Source organism: Perognathus longimembris, chromosome 5 (genome assembly GCF_023159225.1).
Source record: "Perognathus longimembris pacificus isolate PPM17 chromosome 5, ASM2315922v1, whole genome shotgun sequence".
NCBI classification, from domain to species: domain Eukaryota; kingdom Metazoa; phylum Chordata; class Mammalia; order Rodentia; family Heteromyidae; genus Perognathus; species Perognathus longimembris.
The window spans coordinates 58763414-58782759 of NC_063165.1; the positions used below are offsets into that span (position 1 = coordinate 58763414).

General features: G+C 43.0%; 1 protein-coding gene across 6 annotated transcripts in view; it reads right to left on the reverse strand.

Moving 5' to 3' along the window:
- Positions 1 to 19143, reverse strand: part of LOC125351882 (LIM domain containing preferred translocation partner in lipoma) — a 645466-nt gene extending 626323 nt beyond the window's left edge. For 3 of the 6 annotated variants that reach the window (XM_048346968.1, XM_048346963.1, XM_048346966.1), the window contains exon 1: positions 19014 to 19143. The gene's annotated coding sequence lies outside the window, so the exon portion shown is untranslated. Of the gene's footprint in view, positions 1 to 14866; positions 15298 to 18823; positions 18864 to 19013 lie in introns of those variants that run through there. The other 3 variants (XM_048346970.1, XM_048346965.1, XM_048346964.1) reach the window with 3 other exon arrangements.
- Positions 19144 to 19346: the final 203 nt, after the last annotated feature.

The window sequence follows — 19346 nt, forward strand, 5'->3', positions numbered from 1 at the left end:
CGGTATCCATCCTGTCACTGTATTAAAAAAAAAAAAAGAAAAGTCAAAACATGAGGAAGAAGGCTCAGCTATGAGCAGTGCGGCACCTTGGCACCATCTTTTCAAAACTAGCATTGATTCCCAAAGCAAGTCAGTAGGAATTAAATCTATCAGAGTCTGTCTAGCTCTATGAGGAACCAAATCTAAACAGGGTTTTTCTAAGCCCAGTGATCTTTTTCTTTTTTTCCAAATTAAAACCACCTCGATGAAAGACAGCATTTGCTCTGTGTGCCAGAAAAACTTACAGATAAACATTTCCTGCTTGGTGTTTATGTGTCAAAAGAAAAAAAGAATCCAGGTAATCTTTGCATGAAAACACACTGCGAAAGTACTATTCTGTCTGTGTACCCTACCAACAAATGAACTATTAACTGCTGCACATAGTTGAACTTTAGTGGTTCATGCCTGTAATACTATTTACTCAGGAAGATGAGGTCTGAAGATTCTGGTTCGAAGCCAGCCTGGGCAGATAAATCCAAGAGACTCCTATCTCTAAGTAACCAGAAAAAAGCCATAAGTAGAGGTAAAGTGCCAGCCATGAGCAGAAAAAGCTAAAGGAAAGCTTAGGGCCCTGAGTTCAAGCCCAGTACTGGTATGCAAATACACACACCAACACCTGTACTACAACTTAATTTTAGTGCCTAAAACATTACTGCAAAATGAATGAATGTGCCTATGCTGACAGAGAAATTGTAAATATGAGCAAGCTAAGGTTCTACTCTTAAGGAACTAAGTTGGAACCTACTATGTACAATATTAAACCTGACCATCCATCCACCCATCTATCCTGAAAATGTGTGCTACCTGTCTGCCAAATTCCAGACAGGAAATGAATATTCTAAGGATGTTAAATGCCAAACTAAAGCCGGGCACAGGTGGCTCACACCTGTAATCATAGCTACTCCAGAGGCTGAGATCTGAGGATTGCCACTCAAAGCCAGTATAGGCAGGGGAGTCCATAACACTCTTATCTCCAATTAACCACCAGAAAACTGGAAGCGATGCTGTGGCTCAAGTGGTAGAGCACTAACTACCCTTGAACTGAAAAGCTCAGGGACAGTGCCCAGGCCCAGAGTTCAAACCCCAGGACTGAAAAAAAAAAAAAAAAAAAAAAAAAAACTAAAGACAGAAAACTGACAACTACAAGAGAAGATGGGAAGGAGTCAAGACAAAGGGTCAGTTTTGGTTTGTTTGTTATTGTTGTTTTTTTTTTGGGGGGGGGAGGGTCTTGAACTCAGGGCCTGGAGGCTGTCCCTGAGCTTTTATGCTCAAGGCTAGCACTCCCTCACTTTGAGCCACAGCTCCACTTCCTGTTTTCTGGAGGTTAGTTGCAGATGAGAGTCTCATAGACTTTCCTGCCCTGACTTTGAACCACAATCCTCAGATCTCAGCCTCCTCAGTAGCTAAGATTACAACAGCATGAGCCACTGTACCCAGCTTCTCTTTCAGACTTTTCTCTCCATTTAATTACCAAGAAAGCTAGAAGTGGAACTGTGGCTCAAGTGTTAAGAGTGCTAGCGTCTTAAGCACTAAAGCTCAAGGAGAGAGCCTAGGCCCTGGGTTCAAGTCCCAGGGCCTGCACACACACAAAAAAGAGATAGTCTACAGTCTACTTGTTTTAGTTTGTAAAGATATTTAATGACAAATGCAACTTTGATGAAGAGTCCAGGAAATTACGTTCAAAAATTAGGATATTGAAAGGTTTTTTCCAGAAAAAATACCAGTGACGTGGTTCCAGAGATACTAAGAAACTATATCAAGAATTTTATGTCTCGGGGCTGGGGATATAGCCTAGTGGCAAGAGTGCCTGCCTCGGATACACGAGGCCCTAAGGTTCGATTCCCCAGCACCACATATGCAGAAAACGGCCAGAAGCGGCGCTGTGGCTCAAGTGGCAGAGTGCTAGCCTTGAGCGGGAAGAAGCCAGGGACAGTGCTTAGGCCCTGAGTCCAAGGCCCAGGACTGGCCAAAAAAAAAAAAAAAAGAATTTTATGTCTAAATGGTCAATATTAAAATTGTTTTAGGAGTGACACTGTTCAAATAGAAATGTACTCATTACCTGAAGTATGAAAACTGTAACCACTCTGTACATCACCTTTACAATAAAGTATTTTAAAAACCTGAAAAACAAAGAAAAAGACAAAGTGTCAGCTCAAAAGAGGATGTGATTACTTCCTCCTTAGAGTGGATGGACAGTGGAAGGTTCACCAGAAAGGAAAGGAAACAAACCACATGGTTCAGGCTGAAAGGAGTTTATTGGAGGGAGAACAAACTGCTGGCCCACATGCACAAGATGGAGGTATGAGGAGACAGAGGGGAAGGAAGAAAAGAAAAAGACAGAAAGACAGCAAGAGAGAAAAGGAAAGACAGCAGGGACTGTGTTAAGCCAGATTAAATAGAAAAAGGTAGATCTGGCCAGGTGGATTGGATGTGACCTCAGAGAAGCAGGAGGTAACTGCCTCCAGGTGTGCCAGTTACCTAGGTAACTCAGGTACTGGGTGCAGACTTAAACAGGTGGGGCATCTGCAAGGAGCCCTCCCTGTGTGGACCTTACAGACAGAAATCAAGGCTTGCTTCATGGATGAGAATGCTGTTAGCAGGCCAGACCTAAAAGGTCAGTTTGGATTGCACCAGGTGAGGATGGCAGAAAGGATAATCTAGACTGAGGAGATGCTGGGACACAGGTGAGAGTGAGGGAAAGCAAAGGCCAAGAGCTATAAAAAGTCAACTGGACTAGTCAACCAACCATAAACCCCAAGAAAGATACAGAAGATTCACTGGCCCAGGGCTCCACCAGTGCCAGCATTACCCCAGACCCTCCTCACAATCCCAGTACCTGCTGGAGATGTCACCTTCCCCATCTTGGCACCAAGGACAGAGCTGCACACCTGCTGTCTGCTGCAGCTTCTCAGCTCCTTCCTGTTGCCATCCTCGCTGCCTCATCCATAAATCTCTCTGGGTCTTGGTGCCCATCACAGGCTTCCCTGTACTCAGTATGCCATGTCTTTACACTTCTGTTTTCAGTAATTTATAAAACACATACTGCCCACGAGTTTGTATTTTTAATTCCTGTAAGAAGTTTCAGGATCCAATTTGTGTGAAAGTCAGACTACAACATAATGTAGTATTGTATGATAAAAGCTTCCAAGAATAAAAACAGACAGTATACTGGCTTATCGGAAACTCAAACACTAGTTCCACTCCACAATTTCACAGATTTCCTTATGAATGACTGCTTTGTTTTGCATTACTTGTAGCTGTCATCTTGAAGTAAGTCCTAAATAGACAAAGGTTTCCTAATTTTTTTATTTTGTCTGTAATACTCTTTTTTTCTGCCTTCAAATGGCTGTTTCTTAGTTTTAAATGCTAATTTTCTCAACCATAGGGATTCTCCACAATCCTTTTTGCTCTTTTCTAAGTTTCCAGCTTCCTCTAACATCTCAATTTTGGGAGCCTCAGTCTCTGTCCCTGGAAACTAGGGGTTGGATTCTAGTGACTTTTTAGCCCTACTTTGCCAGAGTCCCTTCAAGGAAAAAAATCAGACAGAGGAAGGAAACCTAGTCGTGCATACTCCCCTTACATTCATAGCCACTCCAGGTCACACATTCAACTTCACAGGCTTTAACAAGCTTTTCCATAAAGAATCCTGCTCTGAAGCGTAAAGAAAACAAGAAGTCACTCTAAACTGGGCAGCTAGATTAAATGAACTCTAGAATCCTGGGCTGGATCCTGGAACAAAAAAAAAAAAAAAAGGAAGCCAATGGGGGAGAGGCAGGTTGCAGTTATAATATTCAATGCATATCCTATGGATCTAGGAAAACTGAGGGAAGGGGTTGGGTTCAGTAGGAAGGGATGGGGGACAATAATGAAAGGGGTGACATCAATCAAGATGCATTGTACTTACAAACTGATTTGTAGAAGTGACCCCTGTGTACATTAATTTACAAATAGGGAGAAAAATGGAGGAGAAAGATGGAAGGGGTACACTGCTCAAGATGCACTGCCTCATAATCTGACTTATGGAATTGCAACCTCTTTGTACAACTACTTAATAATATCTTTTAAGGGAAATGAATGGAAAAACTGGAAGTCTAAACTAAATCTGGAGTATGGTTCTTAGGAAAGCACTTTCTTAGTTTTGACAAATGTACCACGCTGATATATTTATTACATCAAAAATAAGGGACACTGGATAACAGATGTGTAGAAGTTTATTTAGAGAGACAACCAGAATGACAATACTAACAACACTCATTGTGATGATCTATAAGATCTTTTCCAAAAGGGGGAGGAAGGAGGGGGCTTTGAGGGACAAGGTAACAAACAGTACAAGAAATGTATCCAATGCCTAATGTATGAAACTGTAACCTCTCTGTACATCAGTTTGATAATAAAAATTTGAAAAAAAAAAAAGAAGAAAAGAGAAAAAAAAACATCTTTTCCAAATCACCACTCAGTGACTCAAGAAGGGGATCAAGTAATAACAATGGCTAACATTTAGGCAAACACAATGTGTCAGACTTCATAAGCGTTGATTCATTTGTTCCTCACAATGAGGCACATAGTATTCTTTGCTATTCTCATTTTATGGATGAAGCAATGGAGACCTAATGAGAGTTAGTAACCTGTCAAGATATTCCTGCTGAAATGGTATTTCCCACAGGTTTGGGTCAGCGACCCTACATTATGTAACTAAAACCAAACAACTACTCAACATATAAAGGTCAAAAATTGACCTCTCAGTGGATCACAATAGCTCAAAAGCTATGTATGCACGTTCATATAAGACTATTGTCGACATACTGTCTATTGTAGACATTACATTTAAAGACCTAGGTGAATTTTCTTTGGCGTAGGCCACATGGCTACTGTATATGTTCTTAGTACATTGTGTATTGTATATATGTCTACCTGACCTAGGGAAGTGAAAGAAAAACACGGTGTAAGATAACACAAGAAATGTACATACTGCCCTACTATGTAACTGTACCTCTTTTGCACAACACCTTGTCAAAAAAAAACTTTGTTTAATAAATCAATAAATTTAAAAAATGAAAGATATTCCTGCTGAGCCAGGATGCAAATCTAGACAGTGTGGCTTCAGTGCCCATTCTCTTTAAGCATTCCTTATTTAAACCAAAGATTTTGGAATGTTTCTGGAATTTTCTAGTAGACCTATCTATCTAGTTCGATCCAAAGGCAAATCACAAAGACTAAAGCATGAGCATTAATTACATTTAGTACAAAGAAAAGAAAATAGACTCTCAAGGCAGATTCCTAAATTCTGAAAATCTCTACTGGAGGAGAACCAACTCTCAGTGCTATTGGTCAGTGGCTCCTCATCTAAACACATCTCTGGACTTATCCTACCTGTACCCTGCCCCCTCTGGCACACCCTCCTCACACACCCACATCCACAGTCCATGTTGTGCACTTCAGTCTGCCACCTGAGGGCTGCCTGCTGACATTCTCATGCCAAAAACTTTGCTGATGATCAAATTACACATGGAGGCTGACTTTTCAATGTCTGCAAAAATCAGCTTATACTTTACACCTAGCTATCTGTTCTAAGCACATACTGAGAACGTAACAGGTCAATTCTAGGAAAGGAAAAACCATAATGTACTTCATCAACTACAGTTTCCACCAAGTGTCAAAATAAGAAGCCTCACACCAGTAATTCTAGCTACTAAGGAGGCTGAGATCTGAGGATCGCAATTCAAAGCCAGCCCTAGCAAGAAAGTCTGTGTGACTTTTCTCTCCAACTAACCACCAGAAAACCAGAAGTGGTGCTCTGGCTCAAAGTAGTAGAGCACTAGCCTTGAGAGAGAAAAAAAAATCTCAGGGAACAATATGAAGGCCCTGAATGTAAGTACTACAAGCGACAAAAATAAATAAATAAATATACCAGGGCAAATGGAAACTAGACCTGTTATCATGAAGCTGTCTACAAAGGAGCCAACACTCACAATCAAAGAAGAAAATAACTGCAGTTCACAAAGCAGAGGCAAAGCCTTGGAGTGCCTCACTGAGGGTGTCAATGACAGGATAGGAGAGCCTCAAGTTCTACAACAAAAACTCTGCTGCTTCTCACCTTCCAGATTCAGGCTGTGATGGAAACATGTCTAAGTTATGCTATAGCCTTCAAGTATGTCCAACCAGTCAACTTAGAAGTTCACAGTTCTGCACCAGATGACTGTAGTGCAACCCTCCAGGCTACTGTGCTTTTTTAAAGTGAATCTGTACAATGGCCACCACTCCACCATAAGGAAAATCCACCCTCACTCCATACTAGGTCCCAACTCTAAGTCCTTATGTTTGAAATCACTCAGCCTGCATCCTCCTCAGGCAAAGCCAAGCTTCGTGTCATAGCTATTAGTTTGTGCCTGCTCAGCTCTCTGCAGCTGTGAGAGGCTGGTGGACAGAATCTCTAGCCTATAGCAGCTTTCTCCAAAGCACACTGGGTCACTGGGTCTATGCAATGTTCTAGAGAGTAAAAAGGGACAAGGGAATGAATTCACAAGGGTTCTAGGGTCAAGTCCTTCTGTGAAACAAACCTTTTGAGAGGTTACCATGTACACTGACTTATTAAAGATTCAGAAAAGGGCTGGGGATATAGCCTAGTGGCAAGAGTGCCTGCCTCGGATACACGAGGCCCTAGGTTCGATTCCCCAGCACCACATATACAGAAAACGGCCAGAAGCGGCGCTGTGGCTCAAGTGGCAGAGTGCTAGCCTTGAGCGGGAAGAAGCCAGGGACAGTGCTCAGGCCCTGAGTCCAAGGCCCAGGACTGGCCAAAAAAAAAAAAATAAAAGATTCAGAAAAGTTCCATGGTAAAGATTATTACTTCATTTTGCATAATTTTAGACTTTGGGCATGTTTGCTGAGCTAGAGCAGCCTTTTCTCATAGAATAGCCTTAAGAGTCTTGGTAACATGGTCTCAAGGAATCCCAGCGCCTGCTCCTATGAAGAGGCTCTTGTGCTCCTGACTGTCCTAGCTAGGAACAGGTGCCTTGTCTGAACCCCTGTGGTAACCCCAACACCCAGCATAAGGTCATTCATGTTACATGAATAAACTAAACCCAATGCTGTCATTTAAATGAGAAACCAAAAATGCCAAGATGAGGGCTGGGGATATGGCCTAGTGTCAAGAGTGCCTGCCTCATATACATGAGGCCCTGGGTTCAATTCCCCAGCACCACATATACAGAAAATGGCCAGAAGTGGCGCTGTGGCTCAAGTGGCAGAGTGCTAGCCTTGAGCAAAAAGAAGCCAGGGACAGTGCTCAGGCCCTGAGTCCAAGCCCCAGGACTGGCCAAAAAATGCCAAGATGATACCCTCCCTATCTTCCTTAGTGTTTAAAATATCACCTCACACAGAAAATGCACTCACTCATTATTGAAAAAGGGAATTGAATGGAAGTTTCTCTGCTACTATTGCAACTAAAAGTCCCCACAACCTGATGGATTCTTTTCCTTTTCTTCACACAAAGTTGGGTGTGTACCAGAGGAAAATTAAGACAAGTCAGAAAAGGTAAACAATGTGGATCCTACAGGCCTTTGGGTGAGAAATGGGGGTGGTGAGCAGTGTGTGCAAGTGGATTAGGATAAACAAGACCTGTCTGTATCTAATTTAGATCTAATAAGATAGTATGCTGAATGTTAATTAAGTACTCAGTGGTTGTTACTAACTGTGGTGATTAACTTAATTTTGAATTAAATAAGCAATAAATGCTTAACTGAAGTTCTATTAAATTTTACTCAGCAAGTAAGAAATATGAGGCTCTTAATTGAGTTTAAATAAGATGGTTATGGCAAGTTAGTTGAATTTTTATTACCTTAAGAGAACTGTCTTATTAAATCTAAATTGATTGTTTTATTTGATGGGGAAATATGTCATCTGTCCCTCCCACTTACTGAAAACATGTCCAAAAAGATTTATAATTACTCCAAACTACTTGAATTGGAGTTCATTTTTTCTTTACTCTTATTTTAACTTTCAGCATGAATTTGAAACATCCTGCTAGTTGTCTGTATGGATTCTTGGTATGTTGGTACATGCTGGTAATCTCTGCTACTGCACAAGTGATATAACCCTGGTATCTTATCTTACTTTTCTAGACCCAAGTCACAACATAGGCTAAGTAAGGAGAGCGAATTGCAAATCACTGACTAACTGTTCATTTGCATGTTCTTCTTCATAGTGTATGCAGTTTCTGAAACACTGCCTGGCAGGTAATTGAGCATTGAAAAGCCTAGTGTGACATATGCCTATAAACCCAGCCCTTGGGAGACTAAGTCAAAACAATTACAGTTTAAGGACTGCCTGGATTACAGACCCTGACTCAAAAACAAAAAGGAAAGAGTGAATGAATGAACAAATGAATGCACATATATGCAATTCAACACACTAATCATTTTCCAGCCCTTTCTTACAAAGCTTCTCCAGCCTAGACCACCTTTTCATTTTACTTTTTCAATGACTGTTAAAAAGTTCTACAAAGGGGTTTCGATTCAACCTGTCAATACATGTGTACACTACATTTTGATCAGGATCACCCCTTCATTCTTTCTCACCTCCCAGACCACTTTTACATACTGTCGCTTAATAAATGATATAATGAGAAATGCACTGAGCAGAGAATGGGGTCAGCTCAGAGCTATGCTGGAACCAGGCTGTAGAGCTTGGATGTGCCTCCTTCTCAGGAGTTTCCTCTTCAATAAAATGAAGAGATAAGATGACTTCCATTCTTTGAATCTTCTCTGGAATACATTGCTCTAGGGGTAATGCAGCTTAGCCTTTTCTGTGGTCTGAGGTTTTACAGTAAGTATCTTTTGGTATCTCTAAGAGCCTCCTCTTCAATCCACTCAACTCAACAATAATCATTTATTTTCCTAAAATACAGATCCAACAATGCTGATACTCCCCCTTCATCATATAGTCTCAACTTGTTACAGACCAAAAAGCCTTTTTCAACCTGGGGTCTACCCATCTCCATGGCCTCTTTCTATTATGCAGTCCCATACCTCTGATTTTCCAAGATAACTCCATGTTTCTGTTCATTTTATTCTCCCAACTAAAGACCCTCTTTTCTCCAAGCCTCCCATATTCCCACTCATCCCTCAATGTCCATTAAAAAGTGATATTTCTTTCTCTGAGAAACTGAAGTTTCTGGGCTGGGGATGTGGCTTAGCAGTAGAGTGCTTGCCTAGTATGCATGAAGCCCCGGGTTCAATTCCTCAGCACCACATACACAGAAAAAAAAACAGAAGTGGTACTGTGGCTCAGTAGTAGAGTGCTAGCCTTGAGCAGAAGACACTCAGGGACAGTGCCCAGGCCCTGAGTTCAAGCTCCAGGACTGGCTAAAAAAAAAAAAAAAAGAAAGAAACTGAAGTTTCCCCAGATGCCTAGAGTTAAATCACCATTCAATCAGAGCCATCAGATATTTTCCCATGTACTATGTTTGTTTTTGTCTTTGTTTCTCAAAACAAGGTTTCTCTATGTAGCCAAGGTTGGCTGAGAACTTGTGTTTTTCCTGCCTCAGCTTCCCAAGTTCAAACATATAATCTAGGGGCAGGGCTCACATAGCTTTTGTGTTTCCATCTTCAAGACACATATCAGATTTTCACATTTATACACCGATGGACCTGACACATGCTGTCCAGAGAGCGAGTGAATACATAAATGCATCAAATTGATGGACAAATGTATCTTTAGGGTCTTGTCCAACTGCCAATACTAATATTCTCCAAGAGAGGCTGCTAAACTACAGCCAATAAGAAAGACTGCCAAGGTGGAAAAGGCCAGCTACTGGAATGCTAACCTACCTTTCACCTCCATCTAAGAAAAAGTGCCACTTACCTACCTGGTCACTGCGAAGTTTACCTTTCCCATGACTCAGGGAACGCCCTGCCCTCTGGGTGGCACCTCCTTACTACAGTTCCTGAAAATGATTCGTTTTCATACCAAACAAGACAAGTGCCAACCAAATTGTTTTCTTGCTGGGAATTACACAAGATCTGTCCTCAGTGGAAATTCACTGGAAAGAATAAGTGTAGGTGACTCTGGTGACCTCTCCGCACTGAGTTTAGTGCAGCATTGGACTTCACACAGTTACACAAAGAGATTATTATCAAGATGGAGCACTGCATAAAAAAAAGTAGATCAGAAACCCAACCAAAGTACTCAATGGACAGAGAATCAATCTTATTTCTTAACTATTAATAGCAGAGCAAATTAGGTTCCCTCAGCTGGGGCATTCTGCCTTCGTTTTTTTACTCAAGGCAAGAATTCTACCAGTTGAGCCACACCTCCACTTCCTGCTTTTTTGCTGGTTAATTAGAAATAATAGTCTCACACACCTTCCTGCCCCATCTAGCTTCAAACTACAGTTCCCCAGATCTCAGCCTCCTGGTTAGCTAAGATTGCAAGGGTGAGCCACCAGCACCTGAATTGACAAACTCCACTTGAGTCAAAGCCCTTGTGTCTTTCTTTGATGTCTCAGGGAAAGCCAGCACTTCCAAACTTGTACATGTACATGGTCCACCACCTCCATAAGGCCCACAACCTTGAACTCACCTTCAAACATTCTGAACTCTACTTTCATACATGTAAGTCATTCAAATGACATTTCTAGAACACTTAGCACTTTTTATAATGAAAACAATAATTGTTGAACCTTTCATTTAGGCCCAGCTTTTTCAATGTAACTCAACACTCAGATGTAACCACAGACTTCAATCTCCTATCAGAACACCTCTGAGAACGAAAAGGGAAAGTATTCCTACTATAAGAACATAATCATAAGCTGAGGCTGTCCTGGGCCAATCAATATATGATCATTCTACCAGTAAAGTAAGCATTTTCATATGTAGGGAAATTGGGATTAACCTTAAAAAGATAATCTTTTAACATGCCAAAAACAAAAGTTCTACTAGGCAGTTTATGCCTGCAATCCCACCTTACTCAGGAGGCTGAGATCTGAGGATCATGGTTTAAAGACAGCCCGGACAGAAAAGTCTGTGACACTCTTATCTCCAATTAACCACCAGAAAACCAGAAGTGGTGCAGTGGCTTAAGTGGTAGAGCACTAGCCTTGAGCTGAAGAGCTCAGGGGCAGCACCCAGGCCCAGAGTTTAAGCCCCACTACCCACAGGAGAAAAAAAAAAAAAGTTCTCTTTAGAATGCCAAGGATTGCTAGCACTAGTGATTCAAGAGGTAGAACACTAGCCTTGAGCACAAAAACTCAGGAGCAGTGACCCCAGATCTGGCACAAAATGAAAATAAAATACACTTTAGAAAAGAATGCCAAGGAACCCAGGTGCCAGTGAATCACACCTACAATCTTAGCTACTGAAAAACCTGAGATCTGAGGACTGCAGTTCGAAGCTAGCCCAGGCAGAAAAAAAAATCCATGAGATCTTATCTCTAACCAGGAAACAATGGAAGTGTGGTTCAAATGGCAGAGTGCCAGCCTTGAGAAGAGGAAGAAAAAACAAAATAACAACTAAGGGGATGCTCCCTATATCTGAGTTTAAGCCCCAGTCCCAGCACCAAAAATAAAAAAAGTTCTCTTGAGAATGTCAAGGAACTTATACTCCATATGCCCTGGCTATCTTCCCCTAGAAAGAAGTTATCTCTACTCTAATGTCTTCTGCAAGGTGGCAGCAGGGTGACTGGTCATTGATCCAAATAACAGAGGAATATACAAAAAAAAAAAAAAAAAAGAGTGAAAAGTATCTATACTAAAGGTGGCAGGAGGCCAAAGTCACAAAACTTTGAGATCAGTGACCATGGCCGAACCTGAGCCTTGTGCTTATCTAAAAAGGTAAGGTTCCTGAACGGTTGCCACATAAGTTTTTGAGAAAGATTGGCTCTGCCACTCAACATTGGCTTTTCTTTTGCACTCTTGGGAGCTGTCCTGCCATGGTGTAAGGCCACTACAGGAGCAATTACTGCAACAGAAGAGAATCCCACAGGACTAAAAACTACAATCTCAACATAAAGGAAAATCCAAGTCAGAGCGAGATACGCCTGCATTGTCACTCAGTGGTGACAGAGTCACTTTGTGTACCACCTGGAAAGAATGTTTCTGGATCTCAAAACAGTTTGTTTGGAGCATGCTATTTCCAACAGTGGTGCCCTTGTTAATAAAATCCTAAAAGTAAATCAGAAATCCAAACAGTGCTTATGACCACTGTAGGGAAGCTCCCTCTGTTTAAATGGAACATTGAGTATTTGAACTTGGAATTGACTAGATCCAAATCCCATGATCCTCACCAGCAGGAAAAGGAGCCATCACTATGTGCCAGAGTCCCAGCTGGGCCCCTGGGCTGGGCCACACGACATCCTATATTATAGCTTAGAAAGTGCTGCCATAGGAACTCTTCTGGTTTCCACAAGTACACTCATGTATCATATGATCACCTAATATGTCATGTGATATATCATATGATCTTCATGGCAATTGAAAATTGTGGATGTTACACAACTTAAGATTGGCTCATACACATGTATTTGTTTTCCCTTGAACAAATTAAATAGTGAAGATACACTGCCCAAAAAACAACATGGTAAAACCTAGACCTTTCAGCTATGCAGTCACGAATCTAATACTATCTTGACTTCCAAAACCTCAGACCTTGGCAGTTAACACTACTAGACAGGACTAGGAAATTAATAATAACAGCTTCTATATACATATGAGTCTTGATTGTAAAATGTACTTATCACATAAAAAGAGCTACAAAGGCTATGAATTACTACCCAGGTTCTGACAGATGGATTATTATTTTTTTATTTTTATTGGGTTTAAGTTACTACATAAGTTTCATAGTACACATTTTAACTTTCACAATGATGAAAATTATCATTCTACTCAACATAGTTTACAAAGTCTATGAAATTTAACAATAAGATTTCCTCTATTTCAGGTGATACATAAATTACATTCCTTTTGTTTAGTAACATCTGTTGTTGCCTCTTTCACTCATTCTTTCCTTCCCATTTCCACCCATGAGTTGCTTAGTTCACTTTCATCAGTGTCCAATGTAGCTGATAGTCCCCTTTGCTATATTATTATTGTTGTTGTTGTTGTTGTTATTTTTGCACTTTCCATGCATTCTGTGTCCTCTTTTCTTTTTACTGTATTTTGATATTTTGAGATCTGTTTACTTTGTTCTATCTCTTTACTTTTAAATTCTAACACCTGTACATCAGGGAGACAATACGCTATTTGTCTCTCTGTTCTTGGCGTGTCTCACTCAACATCATTTGTTCTAGTTCCATCCATTTTCCTGTGAATGCCATTATTTCATCTCATCCTCTCTAATGGCAGTGTAAAATTCCACTGTATATAGGTACCATGTTTTTTAAATCTATTTATCTGTAGTGGGGCGTCTGGGTTGTTTCCATATCTTGGCTATTGTGAACAGTGCAGCAATGAACATGGAGGTGCAGGTGTCCTTGTTATATCCTGGTTCCTGTTGTTCAGGACAGATGGATGTGCAGGTTTTAAAGAGAGGGAAAAGACAGGAGGCTCTGCCTTGTAATGTCTCCAAGACTGTCAGAGTAAGCAAAAATAAGTAGATTTGAAAGGAGAATGGTGGGATGGGGGTAGGGAACTGTCACAAATAAGAAATATGAAGCTAGCAAAGGTCCAGGAGCTTGGGGCAGGCACCAGTGACAGGAACCAAAATAAATCCCCAAACCACACACATGTATTCAAACTGAACCATTGTATGTGAGAGTGAGAGGGAAGGGGTGATAGCATCCAAAATGACATGTACTCTTTACCTGACTTTTGTAACTATAACTCCTCTGTACATCACCGTTATAATAAAAAGCTTAAAATGTGGGGCTGGGGATATGGCCTAGTGGCGAGAGAGCTTGCCTTGTATACATGAGGCCCTGGGTTCGATTCCCCAGCACCACATATACAGAAAACGGCCAGAAGTGGCGCTGTGGCTCAAGTGGCAGAGTACTAGCCTTGAGCAAAAAGGAAGCCAGGGACAGTGCTCAGGCCCTCAGTCCAAGGCCCAGGACTGGCCAAAAAAAAAAAAAAGCTTAAAATGTTACAAAAAAAAAAAAAAAAGAAATCATCTCAAAAAAAAGAAAAGATGATCATTATACTAATCCATTTTTTAGTCAGTATTACTTAATACCTGAAGCTGGGGGACTTCATAAGGAAAAGAGATTTACCTAGCTCAAATTTCCAGAGGTTTGAAAGCATATTGCCAGCAACTGCTCAGCCCTGATGAAGGTGTGGTGAAGGATGATATCAAAATGGCAGGAGTGCAAGTGGAAAAGAGATCACATCACCCAAAAACAGGCCCAAGAGCAAATCAGAGACTGGGTTGGCTCTCCTGTAACAGCTAGTTCTCAGAACTCAGGGAACTCTATCAATCCATTCCTAGGAGACACCTTTAATGAACAAAGGATCACCCACTATGGATCCTTTTCCTAAAAATCTGGCCCAGTCTCACATCCTCACACCAAGAACCAATCCTCCAACACACACAGGTACCCTTGAAGACCAAGCCACATCCAAACCACAGCAGTCATAAATAATCAATATAGTAATGATATAAGCATATGATAAGCACACAAAAGTGTCTGAAATGATAGAAGATAAACATTTTCTAGCTCGAACTTTATGGTTCACCTGCATGACTTCCATTGACCGTTGGTCACTCACACCCACCAGTCTCATTCATTCCATCTGCATTAGGAACACGGCCATTTCTTCCAAGCCTCTCACCAACTACAGCAAACTCCCACAATGCCCTTCCATTCCTCCCTCTCTTACCTCCTTCAGTATGGTCCTCACCTTCAAGCCAATGGATTTCCACTCAGATCCAGCTTCCTATATGCAGCTATACCACTTTAGATCCCTTTTCCTCTCTAGCAAGTTTCTTCTTGCAAAGTGTAGCATTCCAAAGCCTTGTTCCAGGAAAAGTCCCCACCCACTAATGCATATATGCAGTTATGAGGGCATCATTACTGCCCTGGGTCAAAGTCTCAGGCTCACTCAGCCGGTTACTAAAAGTATTGCCATGGCTCCTGCATTACTGTCAAATACTTAACCCCACAGAGATGGTTCCAGAGCTTCTGCTCAGCCTTGTTCTCCTGTGAACCATGAATCTCTAGAGGACCAGTTAATAGGCCCTATCATCTACACAAGATAAATTTAAACATTACTTAGCAAAAAATGAAAATTCACCTCTTACTCCATTTCCCACTGCCTTCTTGTGCTGGCCTTTCAAAGTATAGTCTGAAAACCAAGCCACCTTCTTCCTTCTGCATCTGCATATGCTACTACTTTCACCAGGTAGGTCCCTCTGTCACCTGCCTTTCCTCAGTTGGACAACTCCAACTGAGTCCTAGAGATTTCACTGTAATAGCACTCACCTATGATAGCTTTTCTGAAGTGCTCATCCCCAAGCAGAGTAATTAAACATATCCTGTAACAGCATGTAATACACTGACCTTCACACATACACACACATCTATAAACTCTACCTTCGTCTTCAGACTCCTAAGGTCTACCTGGGCCCTGGTTCACAGTAAGCACAATTATATGTGCTTTACATACTACTCTTCTTCATGTATCTCCAGCTTCTAGTTCTACCAGGTTATCTACCAGCTCCTATCTGCTTACTCTAATTCAGCAAATCTTTGACCTAAGGGAACTTTCCAGTCCTCCCAAGTTACTCTATTCTTGGCCACTACATCATCATTCAGCACCATAAACCATTGTTCTCAACTCAAAATCAATCTAACTCTGTCCTATTCCTAGTCAACCTATGCTAGGTATATGGCAACGTAAAGTTGCATGTTATCACAAAGAAACACAAGTTTGGAGTCATAATTTTGAGCCCATCCCTAATTAGCTATGTACCTTGGACAAGGGTTAAAATAGAGGTGGCACTGATTCTCTGAAGATTGTAGACATTTAAGTGAAACACCTGGTGGAAAGTACCTTTAAAATACTAAGTACTATAATAACAAAGAATATGATTCACTAGGTACCAGTGGCTCAGGATTGCAATACTGGATACTCAGAAGGCTGAGATATGAGAATCAAGGTTTGAAGCCTACCTAGGCATGAAAGTCCTAAAACTCTTATCTCCAATTAACTACCAAAAGGCAAGAAGTGAAGCTGTGGCTTAAGTGGTAGAGTGCCAGCCTTGAGCAAAAAGTTAAGGAATATCACCTAGACCAAGAGTTCAAGTCCCAGTACCCACATTAAATAAATAGATAGATGGTAGATAGAAAGATGAATAGACAAAAAGATTGATGACATGAGTAACAAATTGTGTCAAATTACTAACTAGCCAGGCTCTGCTGGCTCACCCCTATAATCCTAGCTACCCAGGTGGTTGAGACCTGAAAATCAAGATTCAAAGCCAGCCCCGGAAGAAAAATCTGTGAGACTCTTATCTTTAGTTAAGCAGCAAAGGGAAGGAAGGGTGGCTCAAGCTCAAGGCCCTGAGTTCAATTGTAAGTACCTGCATGAAATAAATTAAAAAGTAAATCAGCAACTATAAGACGGGTCATTATCAACTTAGAATATAACAAAGTATTCTACAATGACAGCTCTCTGATTACTAAAAAAAAAAAAAACTGAGTTCAGTGATACTAAAATAAGAAAAAGAAGTGTATTTCAAGATAATTTAATAGAATTTGTCTCAATAAAAACAGGAACCTGAAAAGTCTCATATTTGACAGTAGCACCTAATAGGTAACACATGTTAGATAAATGAACACTCAATGATAATTATCTTAAGCCAAATGATTGCCTCTCTCACTGGAAATGGAAATCAAGCTTCTCAATGGCCAGTATTTCCCTCTAAAGCATATTCCAGCCTGCTAAAATTCCTCAAATGATGACTTCAAGTCATACCCAGACTCAGAGCCTGGCATTTCCAAAGCCCTTCATAATCAAGTCTCACCCACCCATTTCTGCCTGGAAATCTCTGTCTGCGAGGGAATGGCCTCTCCACTAGAATGTGCCCTGCCAAGAAGGGTCCTATTTAAGTCCCAACCATAATAAGCAGCTCAGCAGCTCAGCTTCCTCTTCCCTCTGCCAACCCCCAAAGGCAACTCCAGACACCAGGCTGCTTACAAGGAGCCTGAAGCTGGAGACAGCCAGACCCAGGGGTCCCAGGCTTGCCTTCCTATCAATCATTCAACTAATCCCATCTACACTATTCAGTAAAGGCCTCGGCCCGGTGGACTGCCTGTCAAAGATTTAAAACACACACACACACACACACACACACACACACACACACATCTGCTTTTTAACTGCCTTGGTGCTGCCCCCCCCCCAAAAAAAAAAATTTCCCGCAAGGAGGGGGTTCGAGATAGGACAGGAGAACTCCACTGAAGCTATAGGGCTGGTTCCCACCTTTGTGGATCCTATCCATCCAAATGTGGGTTAGCTCTTTCTAGAGAACCCCCAACCCACTTTCCCTCCCTTCCTCTAAGCTTTCTTAAAATGCACATATCAAAGAGAGGTGAAACATTAAGTCACTAACACCTTTTAAGAAAGAGACTTTTTTTTCTTTCTTATTTTAATTGGAGAGGCCCAAGGGAAGGAAGTGGGAAGAGAAAGGGGAGGGGGGGGGATAAAGGTCATGGAGTGTAGTTTTAGAAACCTAGCTGACCCAGAGCATTGGTTAACCCTTTCCAGTATGGAGGGAAAGCAGTGGACCCCCTTCTGGGGGACAGGGAAGCAGAAAAGTTAGCTCAGTTCCTTTAGAACCGAGTTACTGCTTAGTCCCCTTACCCAGGGCGCAATTCCACTGATTTGCTCATGGCATGACATGATTTCTGACCCCTTCACCAAACCTCAAGCCCCAAGAAAACACCATAAATGGTTCCATCTCCACTCCCACCCTGTAATCTGGACTGGACTGCGATTGCTGGCCACGGCCTTCCTCTATGAGGGCGTCAGGCGTCAGAAAATTCCCCATCCTTCAAAAGTCCTGATCCACAACAATCCCCCCTCCAAGGGCCATTTCTAGCCCCTCCCGGGGGCGCCCAAAATCAAGCTAGTCCCCCAAACTCCCCTTTAAAACTTGATTCACCCATTCTCCCCAGAACCCAGCACTTCCTACTGTGGCTCAGATTCGGCTCTTCCTTTCAAGTGAACGCTCCTTGAGTGCAAAGTCTGAGCCCAACAGACCTACGCACTAAGTCACACACACACACACACACAGACACACACACACACACACAACTAAGGAAGGGGTCCTAAGCTACCCAGTCGAATACCAGCTCTGCCTCTAATGAATGACCTCAAAGACGATCCTCTCCTCTGCACCTCAGTTTCCCAGACTGTGAAATGGGAAGAATGATTGGGTCCCTAGGCCCTTTCAACGGTGACAACTGTGATTCCGCGAAAGCTCTAAGCTGCTAGGCGTGGCCCCGCCCCCTGGGCGCCCAGAAAAGCCCAGGCGGAGGTGGGGGGGCGCTCTGAGAAAAGACTCCAACCCCGCCCAGTCCCGGAGCCGAAGCATTTCCCCCCGCACACCTCATATAAACTCTGGGTCCCCATTCTCCCCCCCCCCCCGCACACACACCACCACCACGGGGTGCACCCCGTGATTGGGCCGCGGCCCGCACTTCCGCGCCGCGGGCCTGGTGGCCAGGGCAGGACGCTCTGCACCCCGCGCTCTAGCCACCCCCGAGGCGCTCGCGACGGGGGAGGACTGGGGGTTCCTGCAGCACCCGCAGGCGGAGGGTGGAGGGGGGAAGGAAGGAGGATTTGCAACAATACCTCGGGGAGGAGGCGGACGGGGCAGCGGCGGCGGTGGCGGCTGGAGGCGGAGGCAGAACTGGAGGAGGAGGTGCCCAGGCACTGCCCCCTCCCATTGTCCCCCGTCCCGGACAGGCCCGGCCCCGCGCCCCGCGCCGTGCTCCCGGGAGTGCGCGCCCCGCACCCCGGGGAGCGTGCAGCCAGCCCTTACCTTGCAGCACACGGCTGTCCCCGATCGCTAAAGCTACTTATCCCGGGAAAGCTTGTGCGAGCCCCGGGAACGAACCCACAGATAAAAAGTGAAACTTCGGCCGGGCTGGAGCGGCTGCTGGTTGGTGCCTTTCCCCCTCCTTCCTCCCCACCGTCCCCACCCCCTCCCCTCAGTCTCCCGTGCGGTGCCCGGAGCGCTGGAGGCTGACGTCAGGGGCCTGAATTCCTGACTTTGCCTGCACGCATTTGTCCATGTAAGGTATGGGAAGGCGGGTGCCCTCGGGGCCGCGGCGCCGCGCTCGCCGGTCGCGGGGAAGGGGGGCTCGCGGCGGAC